Genomic DNA, 9,784 nt, shown 5'->3' with positions numbered 1-9,784 from the left:
TTCCTGCTCCTCTGAATAATGGGAAAATTTAGGACTTGATTCCACTGTAAAGTAAATAAAATAAGCATCTTTCACTCTTACCTGCATAACAAAAAGGCTGAAGTCGAGAAATTGTGTAGGTGTTCCTGTAAAAATATTTATGAAATTGTCAGACAATTCTTGTTACTCTGTACCATTTACATTACTTTGTATGAAAATATTGCAAGTGTATTTTTCAATAAAGAATTTATAAACTCCCAATTTTATGTTCTCATATGAAAAAAAGCACTATACGCGCAAAGCTAAAACCAGGCAGTAGCTCTCAAACACTCGGGTTGACGGGTACGGAAATGATCGCATAGCCGGGCCCACAGGGCAGGTGCTATACATGATGGCAAGAACTAACTGCAGCCTGACCTTGCAATTAGTGGTTTAAAAGAAAATTAAAAAGAAGTCACACACCAAGGAAAGGTTTTGCTTCTGCCCCCATCCAGGCATCGAGTTTGTTCTAGATGCGTTTCCCCCGTTGCTCTGTCGGAACTGGAGCAGGGCTGCCTTCACCAGGAGTCACTCCAGCGCAGCCCAGGGCTCCTGCTACAGCTCCTCTTCCCCGAGGAAGAGGAGGGCTGGCTCGGCCTGAGCAGAAGAGGACCCTCAAACAAAAGCAGGCTGCTCTGTCTTCCTTGCGGGAGCTTTTAAGACAAGACGGCACATTTTGAGCCAAAGAAAGCAGAATTAGTTTTGTACATACTAGCCTATGTCCTCACATGCACAATTGAACTAGGGAAATCTCCAAGAGCTTCAGTAAGCTGCTAAGGGTGGGTTTGGCCACTGGCACCAGGTCCTGTACTGTTACAGCTGAGTCCGTACGGCTTTCCCCTGAATAAGTTTCATCAGCTTCTGTTGCTTCCACCCCTTTCTGAAACCAAGTTGTTTAGTAACCCTGTCATGAATAACAACATGGGGGTACAATTTGTAGTTTACGCTTTGAAACAAATGCTAAAACCAGATACTTCACCAGAGGTGTTCCAAAAAGGGAAAAAAATCCCGTACGTAAACATACTTTTAAAAAAAAAATCTCTAGTAGTTTCAGAGCATGTCTTTCAAGAGCTGGAATAGAACAGCTCCGTTGGAAGGGCCCAACGATGATCATGTAGACCAAGTGCCAGTTACCTGTTTACAACTGCTATGGCATAACTGACGTTTCTCTTTCTGAAATATTCCTTACGGAGCTCAGAATTGCAAAGGTGATATTCAAAAATGCCACTTTGTCAAAGTATTGGCAGGGACTGACTTAAATTTAGGATTTCAGTTAACTTTTCCTTAAATGATATACCCACACTAGGAAAGAAAGGTGACAGCTAAATTCAGGAGAAAGGGTTCAATTTCAGTGGTATCGTTTCAGTACTCATTCACCTACCTTGCCCCTGGAACAGCTTCTTATAATGCCCAAATCCCATCACAGAAGACGTAGTCACAGTGTTCTCTCCCCTTTGTCAATCTAAAAAAAAAAAAAAAAGAAAAAAATTCAGACTCTTCATTCTAAGCTAAACAAAATTCAGCAGTCTTGAAATTAAATAAAATTACTTTATTTTCCGCAAACTGCTATTAGCATGGATTTAGCTCAGCGCATTCCAACCTACTCACCAGACGTACAGCTGTGCATAACAGCTCAAAAGATAAACAAGACTTACTCCACTAACCATCATTTTTACTACGTCACTGTCTTTACCCATCTTTCACTGTGGTGTTTTCTAAACCCCAGCAAGTCGGACCAATAGACACTGGGTAACCACTACCAGAGCTGGCTCCATGTTTAGCTCCCCTCCATCAGCCAGCGTGGGGATACGGTCGCTCTTCTGCGTTGTACAGCAGGAGGAGTCAAGGCCCGCGCTGCACCTGCCGCAGCGGGGATGAAAGGGCATCCCAAGATTAGAAGGGATTAAACTTCTACGCAAGTCCTGCACCTAAGTGACTACGGACGTTCTCAAGTCACTGATTTATTACAAAGGCGTCTGAACAATCATAAAAACCAACCAAAGAGGACCCACCACGTTCCCATTTCACGCTCTAGTTCTGTACACCATGCTCAGTCACAATGCTAGGCCTGTTTTCTGCTTCACACAAGAGTCCTTTGAACTTCTCTAATGCTAAGTCTGAAGCATTTCTATTTCCATTTCAGCCTTCCCCAGAAAAGTGCAAGAGAAATAACAGCAGCAACAGAATTAATGTTCACAGCGTTTTACTTGCCACACCCCAGGCCGGTACACTAGCCCTTGAAAAAACCACATCACCGCTTTCCAGGCAATACATGCTCAGCTTTCAGGTCAGTTCCTCCGTTCCTGTTTTTCTACTGCAAACTCAAAACAGGCATTTGGCAACTCCAAGGCACTTGCAATTCCTCTTAACCTGCCAGATGTCCGAAACACACCCGAACAAACCCCTGCTAACGGGGGCCCGAATGCCATACAGGAGAGACAGCTGCCCAAGGAACGTGACACAGGGCCACCTCTCTTCCCTTTGTACTGAGTTACAAGGAAGCTGGCTGTTTCTCTCACAAGTTTTTACAAGTCCAACACCACGTTACTATGCTGAACCCCATTCTAGAGACCTCCCTAGCAGAAAAGGGCTACTGAAAGCAAGCTGCTCAATAGCAGGGTCATGCCCGAGTCAAAACCATGAATTTGTTAGAAAGGTGAACAACCAGTGGCAGATGACATGGAAGATGGAGTGGAATCGAACAAACACATATTTAGGATTATCAGAAATCTGTTCCCTAGCATGCAAATAACAAAAGCCAGAAACACCATATGAAGGATTTTTTTTTTTTTTAAATAGCAATCAGCTGCACAAGAAGCAAGAAAAAGGTAAGAGTGCAACAAAAGAAACATTTCCCAAGTATTAAGCTAGTTGTCAAGCAGTTGTCAGTCACTCCCAGAAGTAGTGTGATTTAAGCTGCGGCTGCTGCAAGCGCTCCTAGGTATGTTACGCCACACGTCCACCCCTTTCCATGGGCAGAAAGTGCTGAGGAGGGTGCAAGCTGCACATTCCCTTCCTAACCATACAAATTGCAAGGCACAGCACTAAACAAGAGATCTCAAGAAAGATATCTAAAAGGATTGCAGGGATCTAAACCAGACTGAACGAGCAGCTGAACTCCTGCCCCAGCTACGCAGAGAAAGGCTGTTCCCCATGTGCACTGCCTTCAGATCCACAGAACTGCAAGCATGCAAAAAGCAAAATGAGCCCAACAACCTAAGCACACCTTTGAGAACAAAAGATCTTTGGCCAGTTCCCTTCTTCAACCCTATGTGCACAAGCACGCAGGCCTTCGCTTCTACAAAATGGCCGTTCAAGCAGCCTCCACTTGTACAGAGTAGAGTATTTCAGAAGTACTTGAGATAGAAAACAACGGACGTCCCACACTACAGCCACTGTTACAGCCCTGCCCTGCACTACCTATGAGCTTTTCTTCTGGTACAAGAGGGAGGCTGAGCAAGACACCGATTCCCCACTACTGCCTCTCTGAGAGTGGCTCCCCCCCCCCCCCCCCCCCCCCCCTCCCTCCCTCCCTCCCTCAGCAGCGAGATCACTCACCCTTTTCCACGAGGGGTGGACATGGTCTTCGACCCCTTCAGCAAAGATCCCAGGGCGAAGCAACCACATCCATGCTGGGAGATGAAGCCCGGAGCTTGCTGCGGAGCTGCCACAGGTGCTGCCTGCACACACTTAACGCGCCACCTCAGGGAACACACCGCACTCGAGAGTAGGCATGCACAGCCTCCCGGCCCACAGGATTTCCCTCTCGCTGGCAGAGGTGGGCCAGACAGCTTGTGTGGTCAACAGTACAGAGTAAGAATGACATTCTTCGCTTTGAAAGACTAAAAAATTAAGTTTCAAACCCCTGTCTTACGCTGGCAGTAGTTTCATAAAGCTCATCCAATCAGAAGGACTGGAGCAGGAAAGGGCCAGGTGCCCAGATATTCATTCCAGTTATCCTCACATAGGAAGAAAACCACATGCGCGCGCGCGCACACACACACACACACGTTCTCATGCTCTGTCACTGTTACTCACTAGCTTTTCGAGAAACAGCTCTGGCACTACACAACTGCTCCAGAAGGTTTCTGCTTCCTTTTGCTTTCCTGTGGCGGGTAAGGAAGAGAGGGAAGGACAGAAAGTCTTTCTGCACATGTCATCACAGAGCTGGCAACAGGAACAGCAGAGAGAAAAAACTCGCCTTCTTCCAAGATCCACAGGTTTTTGCTTCTTTTCTATACTGACACACGGGGAAAAAAAAAAAAAAATCAAAGGGTTACAGCTATCTGCCATCCCAGTCCTGTTCTCACAATTAGCTTTAGCATGCAAGATAAAGAATGCAAAAACAACGTTAGAAAAACCATCTTTAAATAAAGAGGTAGAATGTTCCTACTACAGGAAAGGGTACACAAAATCCAAGTGCCAATTCAGAATTTTGCACTCTCCTCAAAGTTTTTGACCTGAAGACAGGACTTAACAGTTTGCTTCTGATGTGACATGTTTTTTCAAAAAAATACTTAAGAGCAAAGTTCTTGCAAGCCCTAAACCTTCCCCCACTCCTTCCTTCCCAAGGGGTGGGAATGGGAAAAAAGAGAAACCACCACAAAAATCTCCAATCCATTATTTGCATAGGTTTATTTTGAGGTTTGGAGTTGAACCTTTTGCTCCAACAAGCCACCACTGCTAGCAAGAAAGCAACATTTAGTTTGACGTTCTCTTGCTGGTTTCCAGTGTTGCTGTAGAAACAGATCTAGTGCTTCTCCTAACAGTAGCCACTGCTTCAAGACTCAAACAGCAAAACATCCTACACCAAGTCTGTTGGCTTTGTTCTAGTTACGGATATATCACAGTGCGGGATTGTTTGTGATTAGCTTCTCTGGGGATGACATGGCAATACCGACGTAGGGGAAATACACAGAATTATTCTAGTAATGACTTTGCAATGGTCTGAAAACATACCAGCAGCAAACTTCAGAGAGCCACTTGAAGACTGCACGTTTGCTCTAGATTTCCCTATCCATTTTTAAATACCACTGCCTTAGCACATCATCTCAGCCTCATAACAAAGTTGGATTGAGCTTTGAGCTCTGAACTAGGGAAGACAGATTTGCATTGAAGACAGTAGGAACTGAGTTTACTCTGAGCTAATTGCCCTACAGCATCATACCAAGTCACAGGCATCTCACCCAGTGATTGCCTCGCCTTGGCAAAAGTATCCCTTTAGAAGATCTGCACTCAACCACTACTTTAAATACAGCGTACAATAAAAAACACCCCAGCGCATTTAAAGCCACTCAGTATGTTTAAACCTGCCGTACTAGTTCACGTGACCAGAGTCTTCCGTTTAGAGAGACCCATACCTCACGTATACAGAGCTAGCAAGAGCTTTCAGAAAGCCGTTGCAAATAGCTTGTTCAGAAGCACTGGCTTTGGTAACTTAGGCGTAGAATTCCTCTTACTTTAAACTTGAATTTGTTTAGGAAGGAGCCACTCTAAATTAGATTACTCTTATTGCACTGAGTATAAACGGACATACTAAGGTTCAGAAAGAACACTGTAGCATTTAGTCCAGAACCTCAGTCCTGTAACAGACACTTTATAAGATACAGGGAGTTAAAGGGGAAGGAGTAGTGCCAAGAAATGCACCTTTGGATACACTTCCTTCTCTGCCTTAAAGAGGAGGATCCTTGCTCCCCGCATACCCTCTGCGTCCTTCTGTCTAAGGAGGAATTCCAGTAGTACTAGAGACACTCCAGGCAGCCCCAGGAAACCGCTGCATCGCAAAGGCAGAAGCTTTAAAAGGTCTGAAGCAACATCATGCATTTATATCTCAACACTACCTAAAACAGAATAAGTACTTAATTTATACAATGTTAAGTGCTGCACAGAACCCACTCAAGTCATCCTTAACAGTCCATTGAATTAATCAGTTGATATACGATTGCATATTACGTGTGAAGTCTTTTGTCTATTTACGTGAGGGCTAAGAAGTTGTTTTCAAAGGGAACAGGGAAAGGTTATTACATGACAATAAACAAAACACCACACCGCTCCCCACCCTCCCCAAACACCATGTCCCATTTATATATGAAGTCGCTACTACTTGTTACATAAGGTTTGCATTAGTAATACAAAACCACCAGCAGAGGTATGAGAAGCCAAAGAAAATGCAGCCCAGCTGTAAAGGGTTAACATCACAGGTTTTGACAGGAAATTCCTCTTGGGCAAGAATAAGGCATTACACTAGGCTATGACACTAGGAAGACTCCTGTGAAAAGTGGAAGATTCTGTCCCGAGTTCACACATGCTTTAGTAAGGTTTTCCTGCACGTGGAACAGAATTTAACACGTCTCTTCAGGACATCCTGTTAGCCCATTAACATCCCGAACACCTATGCAGCAAAGTACGTATGTAGCCAGGTGCTTCCATCCCGGTTCCAGTCTTTGCTACATGTCTACAACATAGACAAACAGAGGGACAAAAGCTAGATCATGGTTTCTTTTTATTTTAACATGTCACTATTAACACACATTAGTCAAGCTATACTACATAATCCCCTAGACACCTAGGGAATCTAAAATCCTCTAAGATTTTATTTGCTTAAGAGACCACCGTTAAAAGCTTTGATTTTAGTGTTTATGTAATTACAAAGTCCAACAAGCCTGACATTCTGCTTTCACCCTGTCAGACTAATGTGCGCTTTAGTGACAATATCCATTTACAAATCAATAATACATCATACATTATCCCCAGCTTTACCTCTGGAAAGTGCTAAATGGAGTCAATGAACCGTCTATTTACAATTTCAAATCCTAATATATTTACAATAGAAACCGAAGTATTTAAAACCATTAAATATAGTGTTTAACTCTGCTATATTAGTTTACATGAACACAGCTTACCTCTGGCATCATATTTCCAATGCTAATATTTCTGCCAGTAATTTAAGATTTTAAAAAACATTGCTATTCCTGGAGGGAAAAAATAAAAGCTTAAAAACCAACCCAAATCCTCCAGGCATTTCAGAGCCCTGAGGAATTACCCACCCTAGACAGTTGTCAGGTAGAAGTACTGCAGTGTTCAAGAGAGACTTCCAAACTCCAGGCAAGCCTTTAAAACCTAATGCATATGTAAAACATTAAGAGTCAATAATCCACCGAACAGGTCTACTGGAGTCACTGCTACCATTCAGTTTCTACTAATCCATAGTGAAGAAGGAAACTGCTGCTTTGCTGTTTCTCCCTCCATTACATTCCCTCCACCCACAGAAAGTGTTTTGTGCACCATAGTCCAGAAGGGCTAAGTAGGCATCGTCTTCTCTTCTTTGCTGAAAGGCTGAACTGAGCCAGGCTTTACCCATGACAGGCCAGAAACATGCGTGCTTTTGCAGTGCTGATCCTCTGGCTTCTTCTAGGTAGAAGAAAGTTAAAGTCAGAATTGTTAGATACCCTAAACCCACTGAAGTCCCTCCCCATCCATTTTACCTTTGGCAAATACAAGCATAAGAGAATTCATTAGCTAGAATGCTCCAATTTCTGTGAATGTGTGTGGCATCCATAGAACTACCCTGACATTACAGGAGAGTTTTAATGACTTCGTTCATGTACTGCTACCCCGTCGTACCATAAATATTAACAGATACTCTTGGAATAGTGCCTTTTGCTTGAAGGCCGTGGCCCAGCACCACTCTTGGCCAAATTCCTTGGTTCTACAGAGAGAAGCGTCAATCCAAATCAGAACATTTCTGTCATTACCCTGACGTTATAATCGTGGCATACTACCCTGCGATGCTGGGCATACTGTGGAGGAGCACCCCATCCCGCTGACAGCTTCTGAACGCAAATTAACGTGGCAAAGTAGCAACTGATACCTTTGCTATACAATGGAGTTTTTCCACTGCTTTCCAATGATGGTCCTTCCCTTCCCTGAGCATTTATCATAGCGAAATGCTTGAACAGTAACTATTTCTACCCAACACAGTGCAACAAACATTTGAGGCTGGCTATTGCAATTTAGGAATTTAAGAGACCAAAAAAAAAAAAAACACCACCAAAAAAAACGCCCCAAACTTCAAGTTGAGGGAGAAAGGTGCAACTTCAAGCATCTGCAGACTTACAGTAGTTTAAGAAGATTAGTAAATTAGATACCTACTCTAGCAGGTCAAAGAAACAGAACAGATTGCATCTTTTTTTTGCATACCAGGAACTAGCCCTGCCTCCACGCTGCTATAGGCTCATCAGATCATCTGTATGCCAACTACATCAAACCTGGCATGACGCATCAAGTTCTAGAAAGGGATAATTATGTGAGTAGACTTTGTCATACTATGGGAAGCCTTTTGCCTGACAAAAGTAAATTACGTCAGTAAGAAAACTGAACCTGCACTTCTTTTGTCCCTCCCCATGTTTTGTGTAAGAGGTGACACTGCATGACAGAATTGCCAGAACACATCAGATAGCAGGAAACAAGAGGGATCAATTAGGCTTGAGCCTGGCAGTGTACCACAAATCACATGCTGCACACAGGTCATCTTTTAGCAAAACCCACATGCTCAGCAGGGAACTGGGACATCACAGCCTTTCCTGGGTTTCAGTTCTAGAATGGCTTAGTTGTTTCCCAAGGCATAGGAATTACAAGGGTAATACACCGTGGATCCAGGGTTGCAGAAGGAGGGAAAGACAGGATACAGGATTAGAGAACTTCTTTTTACAGAGAAGGAAAAGAACGTTCTCAGCTACACTGACATTTTGGAAAAAATCTCCTACGGCACAGAAGTTTGGCCATTCCTGCTGTCAACAAACTACCCAAGCAACTCAAGTACCATACATGCAATAGTTACCAAAGATGTTAGTTTTCACTTAAAAAGAAATTGACCTGCATCTCCAAAGATGTGCTGCTTCATAAGTTGGGAATGAGAAGCAAGCCCTGAAGCTTTAGATTCATTAATGAAAGGTCTCTCAACAGAAGAGAACAAGAAGTTGGGCACTGCCAGGTTATGCAGAAGTAGTAATGGCCATGACAAGTGCAGGAGAAGCTAACAGGCAGTCAGCAAATCATCTTTCCCCTTCTTCTCTCCCTTCCACCCCTCAACAACAACAACAAAAAAATCTGCCAAGTGTTCCAACAATTGTACTAACAAAGCTTTCTAGCTGGCTAAATGAGTAATTGCTTAACACACTGAAGTGAGAACAGTGACATAACTGCTTTGTTAGGAGAGCAAATCAGTTTCAGCACACCTGCTGATCCAAAAGAGGGGTGGAATAAGGTCTGTCTAGTACATGTTCATCACAACGAGACAGAGAACCTTTCTTCCCTTATCAGGCATAAACCCTTAACTATAGGCAGAATCTGGACTTCATGCATACCTTTTGACTCAACATCTTCTCTCTAGCTTCATCATGTATAGCTGGATTCCACGGAGAAAAACTGTGGAGAAAATACAGTTCTCTCTTACTTTGCATTTTTGCAAACTACAGCATAGAGCAGAGAGCAGCAATTTTCCACAGTTTAGTTTGTTGAATGTCAAGTAAACTAAAAGTTTGCGTTTTCAGTATTAAAACATACAGTTAAGAACTAAATTCACATTGTCATGGATCTTTTCAACAAGAAATATTTAAGTTTGCATTTTTGTTTGCAATGAGAGCAGGTGCTACATGAAATAGTACTCATATTCACTATGGAGCTGACTGTTCCACCCCCCATGCAGTCAAGCTTCAAAGTATTTTAGAAGTATGGCCAAAGCTACAGTCTTGCAAATACAGTTCAG

At 43.2% G+C, this 9,784-nt stretch overlaps 1 long non-coding RNA gene across 1 annotated transcript; it reads right to left on the bottom strand.

Moving 5' to 3' along the window:
- Positions 1-6,503: 6,503 nt before the first annotated feature.
- Positions 6,504-9,444, bottom strand: LOC104622011. Its single transcript, XR_738048.1, has 2 exons — positions 9,384-9,444; positions 6,504-7,428 (listed from the first exon to the last, which is right to left on the bottom strand). It is a non-coding gene; the product is annotated as an uncharacterized LOC104622011 (long non-coding RNA).
- Positions 9,445-9,784: the final 340 nt, after the last annotated feature.

This window comes from Phaethon lepturus, unplaced genomic scaffold (assembly GCF_000687285.1).
Source record: "Phaethon lepturus isolate BGI_N335 unplaced genomic scaffold, ASM68728v1 scaffold18046, whole genome shotgun sequence".
NCBI lineage: Eukaryota > Metazoa > Chordata > Aves > Phaethontiformes > Phaethontidae > Phaethon > Phaethon lepturus.
This window is presented reverse-complemented; position numbering and strand designations above follow the sequence as displayed.